At 34.9% G+C, this 22,379-nt stretch overlaps 1 long non-coding RNA gene across 15 annotated transcripts in view; it reads left to right on the top strand.

Annotated features, from left to right (window-relative positions):
• LOC120586611 (uncharacterized) overlaps positions 1-22,379 on the top strand; it is a 696,355-nt gene that overhangs the window by 504,423 nt on the left and 169,553 nt on the right. For 14 of the 15 annotated variants that reach the window (XR_005648748.1, XR_005648747.1, XR_005648746.1 and 11 more), the window contains one exon: positions 7,651-7,750. The exons of the other annotated variant lie outside the window; for it this stretch is intronic. This is a non-coding gene — a long non-coding RNA (uncharacterized LOC120586611). The remainder of the gene's footprint in view (positions 1-7,650; positions 7,751-22,379) is intronic. 15 annotated transcript variants of the gene reach the window in all.

The raw sequence follows: 22,379 nt of genomic DNA, 5'->3' as shown, positions 1-22,379 counted from the left end.
ATATAGAACGTTGTTCGCATTCTTCAGGAGGGAGAGCCAATGTCACAAGTGGCAATTCATCCCGTGATTCCTTCATCACTTACATATAAAATTTCATATAGCTATATTAACTTGCATGTGTTAGTAGCTGCTAAACTAATACCACATACTGGGTATGCATATCCTCATTGCTTCCTTTATGTAAGATTGTCTTCTTTCTCCATAAATTGTTATATGCTAGGAAAGGTATATAACTTTGTTTCTTTCAAATCTTCTTGCAATTCTCAGATATCCCATGATACGGTATAGTTTGGTAAATGTCATTGATGGACTGAAAATAAAGAATGACTAGTTCTGTGGGCAAAGTAATATCGAGAAGTAGAGCATAGAAAGTTAATCAGAAGTGTGAAATGTAAAACTAAAATTCAAATGTAGTTGTAATAGTAAAATATATAAGAAGTATGCAGAATATAGACATTTCTACTATATCCTCTGCATAGATCAGACACTTAATCATACTTGTTCTAAATTCAGCTAAAATTGGATATGAACATCTTGGAGAGAAAGAATTATAAAACCCCTCCCAATAAAATTTAAATTTAATATTTTGAGAAAAAAATTCTTTAAGAAAAAGTTAAAGACGTTGAATTTTTTTTATCTTATGAAAAAGAAGGTTGAGATGAAGAGTTAATACCAGTTTTTAAGTTATGGGAAGTAAAAAAATCAGACTTTCTCTCTTTTCTTCACTGAGGCCCCATCGTGATGATATACGCTTATACAGCAATAGAAAATCTTTAGGTTTGATAATGAGGTAGGCTCATGAGAGTGTGGCTTCTAAACACTGAAAGAGAAGTTATGGGTTTGTCATCTATGAAGCTCTTTAACTTAAACAGGCTAGACACATCTTTCTGGAATGATCTGCATGTGTCAGAGAGAAAGGAAGGAATGTTTTCTCTAGGTGACACATTTTTCAGGAGTTTCTTCTCTCTCTTTTTAAAAGCCATTGTTATTCAGAAACAAAAACTGTTGAACTCTACCAGGACTTGGCCAAAGTAGAAGCAATAGAAGTGCCACCAATATTTTAGTAGAGAATTCTCAGGAATCCTACTGTGTTACCTTTGGTTCCATATGGTCACAGATGTAACCATGATACTGTTACCATCATCTCCTATAATAATTGATTTACTACAGACTTGGAATTGTGGATACAACTGCTGAAAAAATTTACTTGTGAACAAAGAGATCAGAGTATATTGTTCAGTGTTCTGTAAAAAGGTATAGTAGTAGACTTTTAGTGGAAAAGTTACTACATTTCACTCTCTGCTTGTTGCTGTCAATATTCAAACTCAAACCCATTACTATTAAACTGAAACCATTCTCTTCCTATGGCACTAAACGAAATATTTTTGATTCATCTCCAAAAATATGAAGCCAATATGTGTTGGTGATATTTGTTATAAAATAAAAGGAGGCTTCCATAGAGTGGAATTAGGGAAAAAGACCCCCTCGATTGAAAAAAAAATCTACCAAGCTCTTTGTACTTGCCAAGTACTTTTCTAGGAACTAGAAGTACACAGATAAATAAGCGTCCATCACAAACTGATGGGAGGAAAAGACATGAAAATAGCAAACTGCAGTGTTATGAGATAGGTATTAGAGTAAAGGTATGTCCAAGATACTGTATAAATTAGCCTGGAACATTTCTAGTTTCCATCTACGGTCTTAGTATAATTATTCATAGGATCCTTTCACCCTCAAAAGTGTCCCTGTTTCAACAATAAATTATATGGCCTCCGTATAAATAGCTATGGCAGTCAAGTCTGCCTCAGGTTGTCTAGCAAGATTTTTCTCAGACTAGGACAGAAAATTAAAGAGATTAAGAATGCTTTGCCACACACATTATCTACATCCAAATGGAAATGAAAAGCTAGGTAGACTGACTTTCTCCCAGGGTTGTCCGAAGGGTACATTGGCAATTTAACTCTTGTGGGGTGAGGGGAGAGGGACAAGGCAGGATGATTTAAACCCACGTGTTGGCATATGCTATGCACAGGGTTGTCATTAAATGAGCCATTAATTCCCCAAAGCTCTCAGGATTGAAAGATGGGGTGTGAAAGAATTAGAAGCCATGGGGGGAATTTTAGAATTTTAGAAGGTTCAGGTTCAGTATAAGGGAGAACATGTTGTACAGATGGAAGGGTCCTAAGGCAGGACTGGGTTGCCTATGAGGCTGAGAGCCCGTGGCCCTGGCGGTGTGCAGCACAGGCCAAATGGCCACCACACGCAAACACAGGTACCAGATCAAGACTCGGACCACAGGTTATTTAGATTCTCGACACATTGCACTGTGATCTAAATATTCTACATTATGAGTGGTGCCTTTTTGAGTCGTGCTTCAGTCAGAAAACCCCTACAAGGAAAAATAAAAAATAAATTTAAAAGGTAGAAATATGGAAAAAAAAAAACGGTTTAGGTGAACTAAAACCTCTTGCGATCTACTCTGAAAACACACTAAAAAGAGATGAGGGAATGTCAGCACAGATCTCCTCGGGCTTATTTTTTGCCACTCATACAAAACAGCCACCATTAGACACACACTGTTCAGAAGACAGTGCCTCACTCAGAGGTTTCTACCTCTTGGACGCATATTCATTTTAAGACAGAGTAGCTGCAAAGTCTTGCTTACTAGTTTGATTTGCATAGCCCTGAGTTTCATACGAATGGGACCTGTGGCAAAGCTATCATTAAAGAGAAACAAAGCAGAAGATTGAACAAAGGATGCTTTCTGTGCAAAGTTTGAAGTTTAGACTGTTTTGGTAATCCTTGTCATGGTAAGAAAGATGCCCGCCCCTTCCCCCACCTAAAAAGAATAGCAGACAAGTGACAAAAGGAGGATTCCTAGAGGTAACAGGGGAGCGAAGAGTAGGGTGAACTAAAGGCTATACAGATGAAGAGAGAGAAAGCAGTTGACATGGACACAAGGAGATGCGGCATCTGTGAATGCTGGCTTTCATAGCACAGATGTACGTGATTAGGTTAGAATCACTTTCACCTTCTCAGTGTATAAAAGTAGTAATAGGTCAGACTGGGGCAAAAGGAATGACATCTTGATGGTGCTCAGAAGCCTAGGAAGGATGGCAACACAGCCAGAGCTAGTTCTCACTGGCCCTTTTATATAAAATTCTTGAATAGCTACATTTACAGATTAAAATGTTTTTCAGTAAACACAAGACAAAAGTCTTCTGCAGGCTGGAAACGACTTTAGTTCTTCAATGGTTTAAGAGTACAAGGGCTTTGGAGTAAGGGAAAACAAGTTTTAAATCTCTGCTATGTGCAGATTTATAGTAAAGAAGTTAAATTTCTCTGTTTTAGTTCCAACATGTGAAAAAAATTGATAATACATACACCATAGAGCTTATGTAAAGGTTTTATTATACATGTAAATTGTATAACACATGTAATGTCTGGCAAATGATTATTGACAATAAAATTTTTATTGAACAAGGACTATTATACATTTCTGTAACATTTCTCTGTCACCCATACCAAGCTCTGCCTCATTTTACATCATTACTTTCTGTCTGGTCCTTGACATTTCAGCCTCTGGTGCAGCTTTGCTTCCTCGCCTATTGTGAGCATCGATCTCCCTGCCTCCAAACTTCATACTTTCATGTTCTTTAAAACAGGTGTTCCTAACCCCTGGTCTGCAGACTGGTAGGAACTGGGCTGCACAGCAGGAGGTGAGCGGCGGTTGAGCGAGCAAAGCTTCATCTGTATTTGCAGCCGCTCCCCAGCGCTAGCATCACCGCTTCAGCTCTACCTCAGATCATCAGGCAGTAAAGTCTCAAAGGAGCACTGGTCCCTGGTGCCAAAAATACTGGGAACTGCTGCTATAGTTAGAATTATTTGTAAATTCAGTACCAACGATAGACAAAAATTTTAAATCATAAGTAGGACACATGACTTTTAGGAAGTACTATTCTCGTTCTTGAATTCTGAATGCACTCTTCATCTTTTATATCATTGACTCTAAGGCCATTTGTATTGCGTAAACAAGGAATAGTATTATTTTCTACCCTTTTCCCAAAAGGTTAAAATGACTCACCCAAAGTTACTCAGTGATCTCACATGTAGAATCCAATGAGACAATCTTGAATTCTTGATTCAAAATCTGCCAGGGTCTCCATTTACATAAAAAAGTCAGTCTAGAAGGATGACCCTAAGTGTTAATTTTATGTTATAATAGTAATTTTTACATTTAAAATGTTTTCTGGATTTGGCTTGGCCCTCTGGTTACCCACAGAATACAGGGAGAAGGCTGTGTAAATTCCCTTCTCAACAGTTAAAGCAGTCCTTGTCACCAAAACTCTAATATGTGAGATCACATGTCAGTGTCTGTGCCATAGTCAGGTCCTGGCTTCTCAGGATCTACTCATTACAAGTGAATTTATGTTCCTTGAAGCATATGGCCTTGATATATGATCCCAGAGCAAAAGAGCAAGGTATTTTAAGCTGGCCACAATTTTATTGACTCTTACAGGCTTGCTTTGTAGTCATTCCAATAAACTAGATGAGAAATTTCTGATGCTCCAAGCTATCCAGTCCCTAGGACTCCATTTCATGATTCAGAGTCCAACTAAACAACTTAAGAGTGCTTTTGTGTGACACTGTGACCACAGGGATAAATAATTGCTTAGTAATTCTCTTTGAGGCAGAAAATTCTAAACGTGGAGGAACCATTTCCCCTTAATGGGAGCCAGAAATCCTGTAAGTGCTTGAAATGGCATTCACAAGTCTGAATGGTAAACAGATAAAAACAGGAGCGCACCAGTTGCACAAATGACTTGCTTGTCACAAACTTGTCATTGCAGTAATCTAACATTTCTTTTGCAGAGCTCGATGGAAAGTATGGAACAAACAGACCCTGCTGACGTTTTGGCTCTGCTAAGCCTTCCTCCGAGCTAAAGCATCTGCAGCATCTTCCTGTTCTAGACCCTTTATCTGCTGAAGTTAGCTGATACTGTACATGTCAAAGAAATGTTTGACTATTGCATTAACAAGTTGATGACAAGCAAGTTATTCCTGCAGCTGAAATACTGCTGCTTTTAGCAGACTGCCATTTTGACCTTCATCTTATTACACGGAAGAACCCTAACAGAGTGGAACATGAGGGAGATACCAGTATTGTGGCCCCAGGCCTGTACAGATAAACAAGGATCGCCTGTCTAGGGCTTAGGAGCAGTGGTATAGTGGATACACCAGGCAGTTCCATCAGGGTTATGGATGGGATTTCCTTGTAAAATGTAAATGTTGCAAACATATTAGACTGTCCCAGGGATTCCTCTTGATGGGATAAAGAGAGCTGCACGGAAATTCATTTCCTCTGGCACCTCCTCTACCTCCCACGCACGTGCCCACACCCAGGCCTGTATATACTTTATAAAATGTTACTAGCTGAAAAAGTTAACGAAAATGGTATACACATCGTTTTTGCCAGTTCTTAGAGTTCTTTCTTTCAGTAGCCTCTTCCTACCTCCTCCCTCAGTCAGTATAACATCTGGAACTATCCAAACCTAATCAGAACCATGCTCTTATTCCCTGAAAAGTGAGCTATGTCCATTAGCCTCCCCACAGAAACCTTCGAGAGCCTTCTTTAAGACTTCACCAATTCATCTGCAACTTCAGCTGCCAGCAGGGAGTGCTCATACACTGTGCAACTTTCGACTCTTGCCTTTCTGTTTGAGGAGCCTTCCTCCCCTGGGAGACCCACCCTTGGTGTCCCCAGAGTGTACAGTCAGGTGGGTCTCAGGCTTATCAGCATACAGAGCCAAGCTGGAGCCTGTAACAGGAGCCTTGCCTGTTCTTGAGTATTTTTGCCTCTGCTGGTGCCATAGGCATATCAGCACTTGGAACAATGGAGCATTCGCCCTGAATCTTTGGCCTTTTCAAAAGCTGAGCTTCTCTTATTCAACAAGGTGTCAGATGCCCTGTATTCTTTTTAGACCCTTCATTAAGGGTGCATTGATAGTGTCTTATCTGGTTTAGATATTGACGTGAAACACTCGCATTCTCAGACATTTTCTGGCTGTTGCCCCAGGTGCTTTCATTTTTTAAAGTCTTATGTAAAAATGATTATCATTGTTCAGCCATGAGAACCCAAATTTCTTGCCAAAGTTGTGATGGGGCTTAACTTTCTTTTATATTTGGCACATTGACCACAGTACTGTCTCCCAGATGAAATGTTTTACTCCCATCCCAAATATCTCATGTTGTAATCTATACCTCAGCTTTGTTACTTCAGGAGGCAGGTGGGAAGGGTGTGAGAAGAGGGTCCTGTGTTTTACCCAGTTGAGTATATTGTCCCTGGGGAAGGAAATGAAAGTAGTTTGTGGTGGCACTTATATTTTCTGTAAAAGAAAACATGAAAACAAACTATTTGAATTTAAAATGGACTTTTAGTGACTTTTCTTTTCTTTTGAAAGTTCCTAATAGGATTTCAGTAATGATGTTGTGTTCTCTTTCCTAATAGAACTTAAATGGCAAAGAAATGATATGCTATTTTCGATTCTGGAAAAAAAATAAAAATCATTTTTATGGGAACTCTCTTCTTAAATACACATTAGGGAATTGATAATGGCAACAACAAAAAATTTTCTCTCTTCCCATTTAGAGGGATAGCTGATTAGTATATATGTTGTATGTGTCTTTAATATATATTTACTTATTTGTTTATTTGTCTATTTATTTTAAGAAAGCAAGAAAGGAAGGAAGAAAAGAAAACTTATGTTAGACTAATTTCATTAGATTCATAGAATTTTAAGGCTGGAAAGGAGCGTCACTATGGGGCTCTGATGCTGTGTCACAGCTGCCCTTAGCGATGTGGGTATTTAGACCCAAGGATGTTTAATAACATGAACAAAGATGTACAACAGGATCGTGGTAGAGCTGGGCCTGAACCAAGGCCCTACTTTCAAATCCGGCAATGTGCTCTCTCAGCAATTACATTAAATTTTTTTAAACTTTCTTTTAAACAAAGATAGTCTTATTTGAATAATTTAATGTGCTTAAACCTAATAGGGTACTTGCTTTCGGAAGAACTGGGGCCACGTGCTGGCTATGCCAACTTAAGGGTATATGTTTGAACAGTTTGGAGACATGTCTTCCTAAGTGTTTTATCTGAGTCATGTTAGGAACTGTTATAATTTCAGTCCATTTTTTTTTTTTCTCAGAAAAGTTTTCAAAGAAACACTCTATTGCCATTTAGGTGCCTGAAAATGTATGTATATTTTTAATGGATCTGTTCTTTAATAAGTGTTCATTTAAATAGGTCATATTCTAACGTTCTTAGAGATAAAAGATCTTTTATTAGATTAAAAGAAATCAGTTTTTTGTTCCCACTTTTAGCCAGGTTTCAGTTGGTCTTTGTAATTGTCAGTTTCAACACAACACTGGTTAAGTCGAAACATCAGTGTTTTCGTTTGTTTGGGCTCTTTTAGTCTTAGTTTAACACAACAGGATAAATAAAAAACGCGTTTACCTTTTTGCACCTATGATAATTACATACTCTATTTTTCATTTATGCAAAACTTATTTTTGAGGGTTTTCTTTTTGTTTCATTTCTCCATTTTTGCATTTTCCAAACATCTGTACCATGGCTGGTGGCAAGAGTAGCAGTGACTGGCACTTTTCCTCCACGTTTTGAGAGAAAGAGAATTGGCTGGAATAAAACCTTGCTTTCCATATGGTCGACTCGAAATACTGCATTGAAAAGGTATCGTCTCTTTTTCTTTTCTGAAACCAGAGGTGAAGCCAGTGAACAAATAGCTATATTGATGCCAGACCACCTGTTGATTCACATCAGAAAAGTCCTTGGCAATGCATTCCCCACTTCATCAGTTGAAAAATATCAGTGGATGGATGTTCTTTGTGTGTTGGTAGCATCATATCAACAATATATGCTTCTGGCTACTCACTTAAGAAAGCCTACATCCTATACATAGTCAAGAAATGAAAGTTTTGCTTTCGATTCAACAAAATGATCACTTTATAAGTATGTTTGGCTATGAAGTACTTATTGATTCCTGGAATATTGGGATCTGTTGTCAGGGATAGTGAAGAGAAGATGACACTAAGTACTTTCTTTTACCTTGATTAATTCTAGTTAGCAAAAGCAATAGTCTTTGTCTAATCAATTATTTTAATGTAAAATAGATCAAGCATATGAAAGTATAAAGAATAATGTGAACATACAAGGATTCGGCACCTAGATTAAACAAATTTTAATTAATTTGAAATATTTTTTGAACCTCTTCTTATCTTTTAGTTTTCCATTATAAGTCACATACAGTGAAGTACACAAATTAAATGTATAGCTTGATGAGCTTTTATGTAAGTATATATCCATATAGCAACATCCAGTCCAAGGTATAAAACATTTATCATACCTAGGAAGAGTCCTGCATGTCCCCTTGGAGGTGATATTATCCAGAGTTTTACCAAAAGGTTGAAAACAAGCAAAACTATTCTGATGCCATCGTCACGAATTAATTTTACATAAACTGTATATTATGGATGACATAAAATGCATCCTACTGTACATATCGCTAACATTTATTTGTTGAGTCTCTCATTGTTAGAGATTATTTACAGTGTTTCCCAGTCACAACCAATACTGCAATTAACACTTCTATCCATGTTTAAACACAGAGAAGGAATTGCTTAAGTGAAAGAAATAATGCAGTTTTAACTTTACTAAGGACTGTAAAATTTCTCTCCCAAGTGGTAGTACCAATTTATATTCTCATGAGCAATCTTTGAGAACCTCCTCGTATGTTTCACAACATTTGCAATGGGCAGGCTTTTTAAAGTTTTTGTTCGTCTGATGGCTATTAAATAATATCCTATTTCAAAATTTTTTTCACCTGCAAACCGTTGGTATTTCCTCGTTTCTGTTGCCTATTGTATATTTGCCTATCTTTCTATTGAGTTATTTGTTTTGCTTTTGTTGTTATTTTGGATGGCTTTTGGTTTGGGTTTTTATCGCTGTTTTAATATTCTGGATTCCTATCCTTTAGGAAATACAGATTGCAAATATCTTTTCCCAATTTGTAGTTTCTCTTTTAACTGTCTCTATACTAGGATTTATTTTTTAAAATCTTCTAATTTTATCGCAGTTAAGTTTACTGATATTTTCCTTTATCATTTGTGCTTTGATATCATTTAAGAAATCCTTCCATATGACAAAGTCATTATGAAACCTTCCTATATTTTGTTCTAACAGTTTTAAAGTTTACTTTTTTAGATCTCTAACCTTTGTATTTGTTTTCGTATACAGTACCTTACATGCAACCTGTTTTATTTTTTTCCACGTGGATAATCTTATTACTCCAGCACCATTTAACAAATTAGTCACCCTTACCACTAACTTGTAATGCCATCTTTCGCCTACATCAAATCTGTTTTCAGGATCTTTATTTCATCCAATGGACTGTTACTCTATTCTTACGCTAATACTGTAGTGCCTTCATTACCATAGCTTTATAATATTCTTGTTATTTGGTAAGGTAAATCTCTCTACATTGTTTTCTTTAAATTTCTCTTGACTCTTCTTGGCCTTTTGCTATTCGGTAAGAATTTTAGGGTTATTTAGTCAAGTTTTGCAAAAACCCTGCTGAATTTATTTGTATTTACAGTAACTTTAGAGAATAATCTGGGGGGAGAATTGACATTTTTATAACATTCTGTCTTTCTGCCCATTAGCAGACTATATATATATATATATTCCTCTGCTTAATCAGATCTTCCTTCATGGTCCTTGATAATGTTTTATAATTTTCACCATAAAGGTCTTGCTTGAACCTATTTTGTTAGATTTCTTCTCATATAACTTAGATTTTTGTGCTATTATGTATAGAATCTGTTTTTATTTCATTGTTTATATGTCATTATTGGTGAATATTCAGCAACTTTGCTGAACTGTCTTATTCGTTCTCATGGCTAAACTGGAAATTCTCTTGAGGTTTTCTACATAAACATGTATACCATCAGTAAATAATGACAGCTTTTCTCTTAAATTTCAGTTTTTAAATGTTCAATCTCTTTTTCTTGTCCTATTGCATTACTAAGAACTCTATATGGTGTTAACTAGAAACATTGATATTAAGAAAATCTGTTCTATTTCTTCAATAGAAATGTTTTAGAAATGTGATATTTGCTTAGGATTTTGATAAGTCAAAATTATTATGTTAAGGAAGTTCCCACCATCAATTTATACTTTGCCTATGCATCTTTAATCAGAAATACTAGCTGAATTTTATCTAGTATATTTTCTGCATTAATAATATGATAGTTTCCCATTAATATGTTAATATTTTACATGACAATTAGTACATTTCCTGATATTAAACATGTCTTACATTACTAGGAAAAAACTTGATCCTGGTGATTTTTTTAACCCACTGTACAGTTTAATTTACTGATACTTTATGTAATGTGTTTACATGTGGATGTTAGTCTTTAATTTTTCTTTCTTACCCTGTTACGGTAGAGTTTTGGTGTCAAGGTAATATTAGTCTCATAAAATACGTTGAGCAGCATTTCTTTCTCCTTTTTCTTTCCTATTTCCAAAGCTGTTTTTATATTATAGGGATTACCTATTCTGAAGATTTGGTTAAACTTGGCTCGAAAATCATCCGTACATGGTATTTTCTGTCAGTAGGGCATAGGTACTGTAGGGTGAACTTTTCATTATCAGTTCAATTTCTTCCATGTTTATTGATTTATTCAAGTGTTCTGTCTCTTCTTAAGTCAACTTTGTGAAGTTATTTTTTTTTTAGAAAAAATGTGCAATTAACAGTTATTCTGCACTTTCAAATTTATTTGATAAAATTGTTCATAATAGTCTTATGATTTTTCATTTTATCTTTAAGTATGTCCCCTCTTATTCCTAATATTATTTACGGAGCCTTTTCTCTTCTTTTCTTAGTTGTTAGACATTCTGTTTTATTTGCTTTTTTCAAAAACTGGCTTTTGATTTCGCTTATCTACTTTATTGCATCTTTATACTCTATATCATTACTTTACACTTTTTTATCAACACTATTTTCTTTATTCTACTTTCTTATAGTTTAGACTATTTTTCGTTTTCTAAATTCCTGAATTGAATTATTCCTAATTTAATTTCAATTCTCTTTATTATTTTTTGAAATGAATTTTAGTTTCTAAATTCTCTTTCAGGTTTCTTATTGGCTACATAACATGTCTTGATATGTAGTTTTGTTCAATTTTAAATATTTTGTAATATGTTTTGCCTAATTTTTACTCCTTGAGTTATCTAGAAGTGTGTTTTTACTTTCTAAATATATATTTACTCTATTTCTATTACTGATTCCGAATTTAATTGCACTATAAGAAGAAGATGTGTTTTACATGGTTTTAATTGAAAAACATTTTTTGAAATGATTTTTGTGATCTGGTACATGGATTTTACTGCTGAGCTTGAAATCTATAGGTGGCTTGTCTGTTTCTTTAGTGCTCATGCTAAAATATTGAAATATTTACATAACTACATTTTTTTTAATCCACTTTTTAGTATTTCTGGTTTTCTCCCTAATGTAAAAAAAAAAAAAAAAAGTGCCTAGCGTATTTTATCTACTCCTAAGTATTAATCTTGTTATGTAATTGTTGAATGAAGTTTTAGTTTCACCTATTTGTTTTAAACAAGTACGAAAGCAGTTATCATTGATTTTTCATAGTCAATGCTTCATTATATTTACTCATATATTTTAGTTATTACTAAAATATATGAGTAAATATATACTCATACTGTGCCCACCATTATTCTTGGATTCTATGACTTCCTTTCTTCTTGTCAAATTACATCTTTCAGTAATTCTTCAGGAGGGAGCCTGGGTAGTACATTCTTTTTGTATATCTAAAAATATCTTTATTTTATCTTTAATCATAAATAACAATTTTTCTGGGTATTTTTGGTCAGCATTTGAAGATAATATTCAATTATATCTTAAACTATTGTTGTGTTAATTGTCATTTCTTAAGAGAAATCTGCTATCAGTCTATTTTTCATCCCTTTGTAAGTAGCCTTTTTCCTCTTGTAACTTTTAAAAGTTTTTCTATATCCTTGATGACTTACTGATTTTCTGAAATGTATCTAGGTGTGGACTTATTTTTGAATTACCAGTTATGAACTCAGGATATAGTTTCTAATCTCAGGACTCTAATTCTGGAAAATTCTCAGCTTTATTATCTTTTTCTTTATTATTTTCTTTGTCAGTAACTTCACTGGGATTCTTATATATATTGGTGTTTCCTAGTCAATTTACTACATCTCAACTGCTCTTTCATTTTCTGAAAATATATTTTATTTTCTGTGATTTTCTTTTTCTGAGCGAATATGACTTTCTAACTTTCTAACTCAATCATCTCCTTGAAGTTGCCCCATCTTAAGTTATCCCATCTTTTGCATTTTTATGTCAATGACAATATTTTTCATTTTTCAGAAAATGATCAGTTCTATTCACCTATTCTTATCTTATTGTTGTATGTTTTATTTATTAATTTCTTGTTCTTTTACAGGTATAATTCTTTTATTTATCTCTGAGCTTTGTAAACAGACTCATGTTAAGGTCATTGTCATGCAATTTTATAAAATCAAATTCATCTGGTCTGAATGTTCCACGGTCACGATTAAAGAAAGCTTGACAAGATTTGTTTAATTTGTTTTAGCATCTACGGTCTATGAATGTGAGCTTTGTTCTTCCAATGGTCAATTTTCCCTTTCTGCCTTCAGCTCTTAATTAGATTTTCCTCTTGCTGTTTTTAGATAACGATTTTGTTTGAGAGTTAATGCCACGCCCATGTTACGCCAGGCATGTTTGCCATGTCCCAGCCACAAAAAAAAAAAGCATGCACCGTAGAAGGTGTTTTGTTTCTTAGAGTTCTCTCTCAGGCAGAGAACAGAGACAGGCACAAAGGCATAAGAAGGCATAGCAGGCACACTCTCCCTTTGGCAGAGAAGGACAGTATAGCACAGGACAGTAGCAAGGCAGGGTGAAGGAAGAGCTAGGCATAGGCATGGTAGCAGCCCCCTGCCTTTCCTCATATACAGGCATCTTTTTTTCCCTCCTACCCTCCTCTTTTTCCATACATTCCTGACCAGTGGTTTTGCAGTTGCCTCTATCTGGATTCCTGGGTTCCTAATCAAAATCCAAATCTGATAATGGTAGCTTTCGGTTTGTTCTCTTTAAGAAGATCATGAAGCTGTGTTTTTATCCTTCCAACTGTCAGTATATAGTTCTATATAAGCTCTTGTCCTAAGCAGCAGTTGAACAAATTTTTTGCAGCCTCTTGCTGAAGTAGGGAGGTAGGCTTGGGTCCACCATTTCAAATGGAGTGTTTTGGCACCATTACTCCAAAGAGCTAGGTTCCCAACCATCTCTATGTTCTTCTGGATCCAAATTTCAGCAAGCTTGTGGCTTTAGGCCCCTTTGCTGCTTTTAGTCTATTTACAGAAATGATCCTTTTTTTAAGTCTCTTTGGTCTTTTCATTTTGTAGTGTATCAATTTATTCAGTTAACAGTATGTCTTGGACAACACTCCTTTGGATTTTTACCTTTCCGTTATTTAGATACATCATTTTAAAGCAAATATTATAAATGCTATAAATATTATAAATGTTATTATTGAATGTTGAGTTGTGCTAGGCACTGAACTTTATAGATATTATTTTATTAAATCCTCATCATAATCAGTTAGTTTTATTCTCATTTCGTGAATTGGGAAATTGACTAAAGTAGGCTAAATTAAATCCTTTTCAGGAAAGAGGTTATAACTGGTAAATGGCAGAAGTAAGATTTGAACTCAGTTTTCTCTACTATCAAAGCTGTGCTCTTAAAGTACTATCCTATGTTTAGATTTTGTGGCTTTTTTTAAACTTTTGTTATTGTGTTTATTTTTTATACATTAATTAAATTAACTAATATTCATTGTAAAAAAGTATATCTGGTCCTATCTCAGAAGTTCTACTTAACATTTTCTATGTTTTTATGCACCTTGGTTCCTTCTCTCTTTTTCTAATGTACCTATGTTTTATTTGTTATCAATCTAGTAATTTGGAATTTTTAAAGCATAGTTTTCTTTTTTTCTTATAGTTTTTTTAAAAAAACATTTTGGCCTATTTTCTTTAATTGTCATCATTAATGAAATTGTATGCTGTACAAAATGAGAAATTTAGGATCCTGCTTCTTCATTCCTCTCCCTCCCAATTTCTCATATGTTGTCATAATACATTATGTCATATATAGATTATTCATTTTTATGATATATCCATGGGCAAGATAATCACAAAAAGCTGGATCATTTAGTGGTAGAGAGCTTCTGATACAAAGTAGGTGCTCAGTAAATATTTGTTGAGTACGAAACGACTGGATCTATTTCGTATGCGCACACATGTACACAGAGAAAGAAAACATAGCTGAGATCTCTTTAGAGTCTCCCTTTACCACTGGATGATCTATTCGCATAAATGTTAGATTTTGTAAACTGTAGAACAGCCATATGATTTAATACATATTCTTTCTATCGATATTATTGTTAGGCAAAAACATGCTTTGTGAATCAATCCTTATTAATCGATGAGCCCCTATTCAAGTTAGTCCCATTCGTAGCTCTTTCCACATTTGCCCCTTCTACCCTACCCTACCTCTACAAATAATAAATATACTTGGCAACTCCCATCTTCACATCCATGACTATTGTTAAGTTTTTATTTGACAAATACCATGTGATTCTTGAATATGAAACAGTGATTAAATAGCAATAGTTGTATTTTATTCAATTGCTAATAGCCCGTGTTCTTCCAGAATTGTTCATGTTGTTTACTTTTAAATAGAGGCATTTAAAGGTAGTTTTTAAAATTCTCAATTATAGTTAAAGGAGATGATTTATAGAAGTTGCTAGGAAAATTGTATTTTCCATTGAATACCACTAGATATTCCCAATAAACTTAATGATGGTCTGCAACATCTAGAATAAAAATATGATGCTTCTGTTATAGTAAATCAGATTAATAAAACAATGTAGATTAACTAACAAGAAAAATCAAACTACTATAAACTATATCATTTGCTAGCATGCAGATTTTATGGAAATCTAAGTGACATATTTGATCAGTTTATAAGAAGTACAAATTAAATGTGTTTATAAGAACACTCAAGCCTTCTATGTGGCATGATTTTAACCATCTTTTATACGTTGAAATTAAACTGTCTTCCTAGCTATTTCTATTCTTTAAATTGTAAAAATGTTTTTTATTATTCTCTATTTAAAAGGCACTGAACTTGGAATCAAGAGACTTGGTTTCTAGTCTCAGTTCTGTCATATGACCTTGGGTATCTTAGTGAACTCCGAGTTAGTTTCATTTTAAATATAAAGAGTTGCGCTTGATGCTCTGTAAAGCCCCTTCCAGTGTGTATGCCTAGTACTTGGCATTGTGTCTTTCTCTATATTATATATAAATACCTACATGTATAAACTTAACTGTTTACAGATTCTACACATCAATAACCTAAGTTATTCAACAGAATTCATAAGGAAATATCCACAAATGAGATTAATTTTTTCCTGAGTAAATTGGCAGTTGAATTTAGCCAATACATAAATAACTGGGAACTAATGAGATTTTTGATCAGGACTAACATGATAAAAGCAGTATTTTCTAAAGTACTGTTAAACAGCAGTCTACAGATGAATCAGAATGGAAGAAATCTGGAATACAGACCAGGTAGACATGATGTCACGGTTCAGGATGAGATAAGGGGAGTCTGGAGTATAGTGATAGCATCAGAGATGAAGTAGAAGCAAATTATAGGAAGATACTGAGATATATAGCTGTTCAAAAAACATCTAAAAAGTTTATAAAAAGGCAAATCATGAAAGAGGAAATTCAAATGTCTAGTAAACACATGAAAGAAATATTTGAGCTTACTAGCACTCAAAGACGTTATTTATAAAAATAATAATTCTCAGTGCTAGTGCGTGTACAGTAAAACTGGCACTCATGTAATGGGGATAGTGGGGGTATATGTTGACACAAAATTCTGCAAAGTATTATGGCTTTATAATATCAAGAAACTCTCTTTAAAATGTATCCTTTGGCCTAGTAGTTTTACTTGTCGAAATCTATCTATAAGAAATAGAACTCAGACACAGATTTATATACTAAATATTCATCACAATGTCATTTATAAAAATGAAAGAAGAGAAAACAATCTTAAATATTAATCAGAAAAAATAAACAAATTATGGAATATTTATACGTCATTACATATGATAATTATTAATTATGTATTAAAGATACTTTAAAGAATTTTTTACTAAGAAATGCTCATAAAATAATGTAACTGTAACTGTCTGATCCAAAAGAAACTTGTATAGCTAACATGATCCCAAGTTAGAAAAATGAAAGTATTTGGTTACAATCAAAGGAAACTCATTAAAATGTGAACAATAGTTACCTCTGTATGGTAGAATTAAGTGATATTTTATTTCTTTTTCTTAAACTTTCAAAATGTTCTAAGAATATTCTAATGATTAGAAAAATAAAAATTTTGAACAAACAACAAATCTAAATAATTAATTTTAAATCTGATAATAATTCACCGTAAGAAAAAAATGTGTACTATTTGTCACCTCTTAAAAGGATTCACGTGTTTTGCTTTTTCTATTTATTAAGCTTCTGAAATATCTGAGATACAGATTTTAGGAGTCATATCATATTAAATATATGATGTATATTTTTTGAATCATATATTGTTTCTATTACCCAGTGTTTCTCAGAGTCTCTCTCTCCCTTGTTTTTTTTGGGGTTTTTTTTTTTTTTTTTTGATCCTGTACATTTGCCTTAGGTTTTCAGCCTGTACTTTGACATTCCAGAATCTCATTTTCTTTAGTTCAGTTCTGACATTAATATGTTCAAACCACATTTACATGTATATGAGATTATCACAAGGGAAGAAATCTAGATCACTCTTTATGTTTTCAATTGTTTTAACTTCTAAATTTCTCATTGTATAAAGATTACATAATCTAATAATAGAATTTTGAGTAATTGAAATAGATGAAAACGAAGTAAAAGACACAGCCAATATGTCACTGTAGTCACTTTTATTGGGTGGGACGAACTACTACTGATAAAATTTATCAGGCGCCCATCTCCAGAATAGAATCTCGGCTGCTCTATGTAAGAATGCATAAACATAACAACTTACTTGGCTCCATATCCAGAATTTAGCCAAAAAAGAAACCCAGTTGGATGCCAGGAAAAATGAACCAGATAAAGTTTTATCGGCCTAAATCATACAAGTAACTTAGTCTGCCTCTTTTTAACAAAACTGTGTAAGTAAAAATGTAATCTTCTTTAAAAGTCTAAATTCCTTACACTAGCCAATGGCAAAGTGCTGGAGTAACTAAAAATTTCCAGACCGCACCCTCTTTTCCTTCTTCTGCCAGGAGAATGAACCACTCTTTCTCCAGCTCAGGCCTCTGACTACAAGTTAACCCAGAACCATTTGTACACAAGGTCATCTCTTTTTCAGAACTGTAAGTCCAGTGAAAACAGAGGCTGCGTCCTATTTCTTACCTCAGGTTTTGGCAAAGTACGTGATTGCTGAATGAACTAACGGAAGATAATCAGTTTAGTTTAGATTATTTTAGTATCTATGAAAATAATCTAAGGAAAAAAGTTACTTAGACACAAATGCTCACACCCTGTATATTATTATGTAACCAATTTTGCTAGCATTTAGGCAAGTTTCTTTACAATGGTGTTATCACCAAATCATGAACATTTTGGGGAGTAAACATCTTTCAAGAACATATTTTCCTATAAAGCTAAGAGTTAAAGTGTTGTAGTTCTTAAGAGCTCTTGCAATGATTAGTGTGACACCCACAAGTTACTAAATCTCTCCAAATCTCAATTTCCTCATCCGAAAGATGGGAATAGTAATAATACTTATCTTTTAGTCCTTGCTGTGGGGATTGGATGAGATCTTGCATATTAAACAGCACCATGCCTGGCTAAGCCCTTGGGCTATTATTACTAGAATTAATGCCTCCCAGGAAAGCTGCTTGTATTTGCACATGCATCTTGACAACTGGGACAGAGGGTACAGGCATACCAGCAGTGCTCTCAGTAGATATAGAATTAGGGAGCTTAAGTGCATAAACCAGTGCTTTTCAAGCTTCAGTAGCACAAGAGTTACTTGGGAAGCTCGTTTAAAATGTAGATCTTTCAGTTTCGCCTCAAGAGCTACTCATTCAGTTTATTTGTTCTGGGATGAGACCCTGAAATATGTCTTTTTTCACATACTCCTCAGGTGATTCTTGTGGAGCTGGTCCAAGACCAAGCTCTAGGTAACCTTGCCATTATGACTCCATCTCAGCCTTCATTGCAGATCACCTCCAGCCCCATGGCATGACCTGCCTCACCCACTCCAGCCTGCCCTCCCCACCCCCACCTTGCCCTATCAGTATTATGTGGCTTTGCTGCCCCCACCCCCTTGCCCTACCCCACTGAAAGCAGAAGAGCAGCATAGGGAAGACAGGGTCAATTGGGAAAACTCAAGTAGCTACAATAAATTGCCTGTTATTTTGTATTATTTTGACTAATGATCTTCTGCATTACTCCCAAAGTGAACTGACTTGAGAAGTAAGATTGAACTTTAGAACAATAGTTTTCCCCCAATAACTATAGAGTGACTGGCTATAGTGAAGTTCGTCTCCTGTTTTTTCATGGAATTGCTATCCATAGAACTTAGATGAATAAGCAAAATTGAAGTGCAAAGTGTTAAATGCACGCTTCAGTTTAGTCAATGCATTTGCACATTGAAGTAATTAGGATGTATTTAAAAGCATTCTGCTTGCAATACTTTGTTCTCCATTGCCTACAAATCAAATTAGTGAGGGGTAGATTTGATTTTGACATCATTCTGAAAATATTTTCTTTTTCTTTTTTAAATTTTCTTAGTATTAACATTTTTACGAAGTTCAAAACACAACCAACTGTGACTAAATTCATAAAAACAAAACAAAAAGTTCATAGTGCAAGAAAATGAAAAACAGCAGAGTAATATGCAGTAGAACAATGTAAATCATACCTGTAAATATAGTTATAATAACATACCTTATCCATGTCTGATCAATTAATAACAAATACTTACTCAAATAGCAAATAGCACATTCTTTTACATCAAAAGCCCCAAATGTAATTATTCATCTCAGTCCAAATATATATTAAAAGGCAGCCAGATCCACTGAGAAAAATCTTAACCATCTCCTACTTTCATTATACTGTACGTAAGGCAATGAATGACTGTAAAGAAAGATTATAAAAGGTGTTTTCCTTGTTTGCTAACAAAGCGTTCATGCAAGATTACTTGTTTTTTTGAATATTTCGATTTGGCAGAACCGAGAAATGTTATGGAGCTCTGTGGCACAAAGACAGACCTGAGTTTATATCTCAGCTCTGCACACTGTCTGTATTTCCCGTTATAATCGACAAATTATTTCACCTCTCTGAGCCTCAGTTTTCACATATATAAAGTGAGGGTAATATTATCTACACTGCAGAGTCTTTGTCCTAATATGCAATAATGCATTTGAAGTGCCTGGAATTTAATATGTATTCAATAAATGGCAGTTATTGTTATTGCAGGAGAGAAATTCTGGAGGGATAAGAATCCAAAATCCTCACATTAAAAAAAGACTAAACAAAAATATTCTGTGTTCTCACTTTCCCAGAGGCTATATCCAAGAGTCACAGATTTTATCCTAGAATTTTATCAGGATTCCTACTGAAGGGGTTGTTTTACTTTTATAGTCTTCTTGCCACCCAAATTGTTGTCCTTCATGTAAATCAATGACCTCAAAATACATGTCAAGAAATATCCTTTATACTATTGAAGTACATATTTGAATGACTATAATTTTCTAATACAAATGACTATCACATCCTTTTGTTGAAGATAAACAGTACTTTGGATTGGGTGCAGATTAGATAAGTCCAATTCCTCTTATTTTTTCTATACCGATTTTATAGTTGTAGAAGTCTATGTGTTTGTGCATAGAAGTGAAGGAGAGATAGAATCAATAAGAATAGTAGATTCATTTGTGCTTCTTAGGAAGCAGAGATTGTATCCTGTTCAACCCTATGTTCAATAAGTAGCTCTGTGTTTCATATATAGAAAGTGCTCATTAGATGTTTGTTGAATTAAGTAAATGAGCAGAAACAAAATGCTGAGAAAATATATATATAGCATTTAAAAGAGCCAACTCAAAAGTAGTATGTGCAAGTAGTAGACAGAGACTTTAAACCTACCTTGGGGCCTCAATGCCCCTTAGCACTGAGTGGCTCCATGCAGAATGGCAGCCATTTATATTTAGAACCTCTAATTCTTAACTGGAGGAAGCAGCTAAACCAGAAGAGCCAATCGACCTTCAGTGAGAGAGCCATGATATGAACTTCGTGTCAGAGCTGGAAGGGACCATATAGGTTTTCTAATCCATGAGCCTCATTTCTCAACGGAAGGAACTAAATGACTTGCTGAAACACTTGGTGGCAAAGTTCATGGATACTCAAACTTCAGTTTTCCCACTCCGGTCCAATTCATTTGATATTGTACCATGCTGCCTTTGTGTCCCCAGCCTGTCTCCTTGGGGGCTTCCATGTATCTATAGTAGCTTCTCTCCCTTTGACCAAACAATGCAATGGAATATTCAGCAATCATCAGAATCTGATCAGAATCATTTCATCTCTTCTGGTGTTTTCCATAGAGCCTAAAAGGCCATAATAAAAAGATTCTTTTGTTGATTCTTAAGTTCATTTTTTTTTTACCAAGAAATAATCTACATTAAATTATTATTAACCATTAACAGCTCATTCAAATTATTTTAGCTCCTTTTCAAGTGATTATTATCTGGAGCTAAAAGGAATGGAGAAGAAAGAACTGTTAGACTTCGAGTGAGGAGAAAGTGGAGGAAGAGTCCTGCCCTTGGGGTGCAGCAGGGGAAAGGCAAGGTCAGCTTGGCTGTGGCAGGGGATGGCAGGATTGGGGGTGGTCCAGAGTGCCCAGGAAGTAACTCAAGGATTTGAATCCTTGAGAAGGTAAGAAGAGATGAAGGAATAGAAAAAAAGAGGAAGTAAAAAAGGGGAAGGGTACTGCAGGTAGACTTAATAATTTGTCTTGATTCATTACTTAATATATTTGTAACTCTTGCATTCAATGGAGAAGCCTTGTGTTCAGGTCATTCGTGTCCTGTTACAGTGTATATATCTACTATCAAGTAATGACAAGAATTCCTAGAATTGAATATTAATGACATCTGTGAAAGAAGAAATAAAGCATTTGGTAGGTAGATATCTTCCCCATCTACCTAAAGAGTGGAGGAAGTGTTGATGGGCTGTTGATGGTGAGTTAGACTGGCATACCAGGAATTTTTATAAATGGTTTTCCCATGCTCCATTGAATCTGTTGCTGAGACTTTAGTTGTATACCAGCTGTGCGTGCAAAATCTCATAATTATTCTTACTGTATTAAGCATTTTATAGCAATTTTAGCTCTAAAATGCTATGCAATAGTTTTTATGCAAGTGTACCAGACATGTAAGCTGTTCCAATGAAAACATTTTCTTTCATTTAGACACGTGGTTTTAGATTTCCAAACTTAGCTCTCTGCATTGACGGAAGAATCTTTAGGACAGACATCAGGTTTTTTGGTGGGGAAGAGGGGGCAGTTGGATTTTCTTGCACATACTTTAATCCTTTAAGCAGCCTCTTCAGAAAAAAGACATTTCCCTAATTGTACAAAATACTGATATTAGCAAATACTGCTACTGAGCACTAACTCCTCCTCAGCCTGTCCTGTTGAGAAAAGCACTAGAGAGGAAGCTAGGGTGATCTCTGCATCCCTCTGGGATATAATGACAAACAGGCAGAAGGACTTGGACTTAACCTCTCTGCAGAAGGCCAACACCTTTAACGCTGCTGCACATGCTGCTGCTCCCTGCAGTGGCAAGTCTTGGGCCTGAGCCCAAAGCTGGTGTGGAGTTTGAACCCTTGGCATTCTGGCCCAGGGCCAAGTGCTATCAATGGAACCCCACTGACACCTTTAGTTATTCTTCCTAGATTAGGATAGTAATTTACTTGTCTCTTTGATTTCAAGTGTCTGGTTTTGTTTCCAGATGCCTCCCAGCTCATCTGTATTCCAGGGGTTTCAAAAGACTTTAACCTCATTGGTTCTTTCCTTTGTCAGTTCCATTTGGTGCACACAGGAGGGGTACAGAGACTCGAGAGAGGCAAGGGAGGGGTGTGTGGGTGTGTGTGTGTG

Source organism: Pteropus medius, unplaced genomic scaffold (assembly GCF_902729225.1).
Source record: "Pteropus medius unplaced genomic scaffold, Ma_sr-lr_union100, whole genome shotgun sequence".
Taxonomy (NCBI): domain Eukaryota; kingdom Metazoa; phylum Chordata; class Mammalia; order Chiroptera; family Pteropodidae; genus Pteropus; species Pteropus medius.
This window is presented reverse-complemented; position numbering and strand designations above follow the sequence as displayed.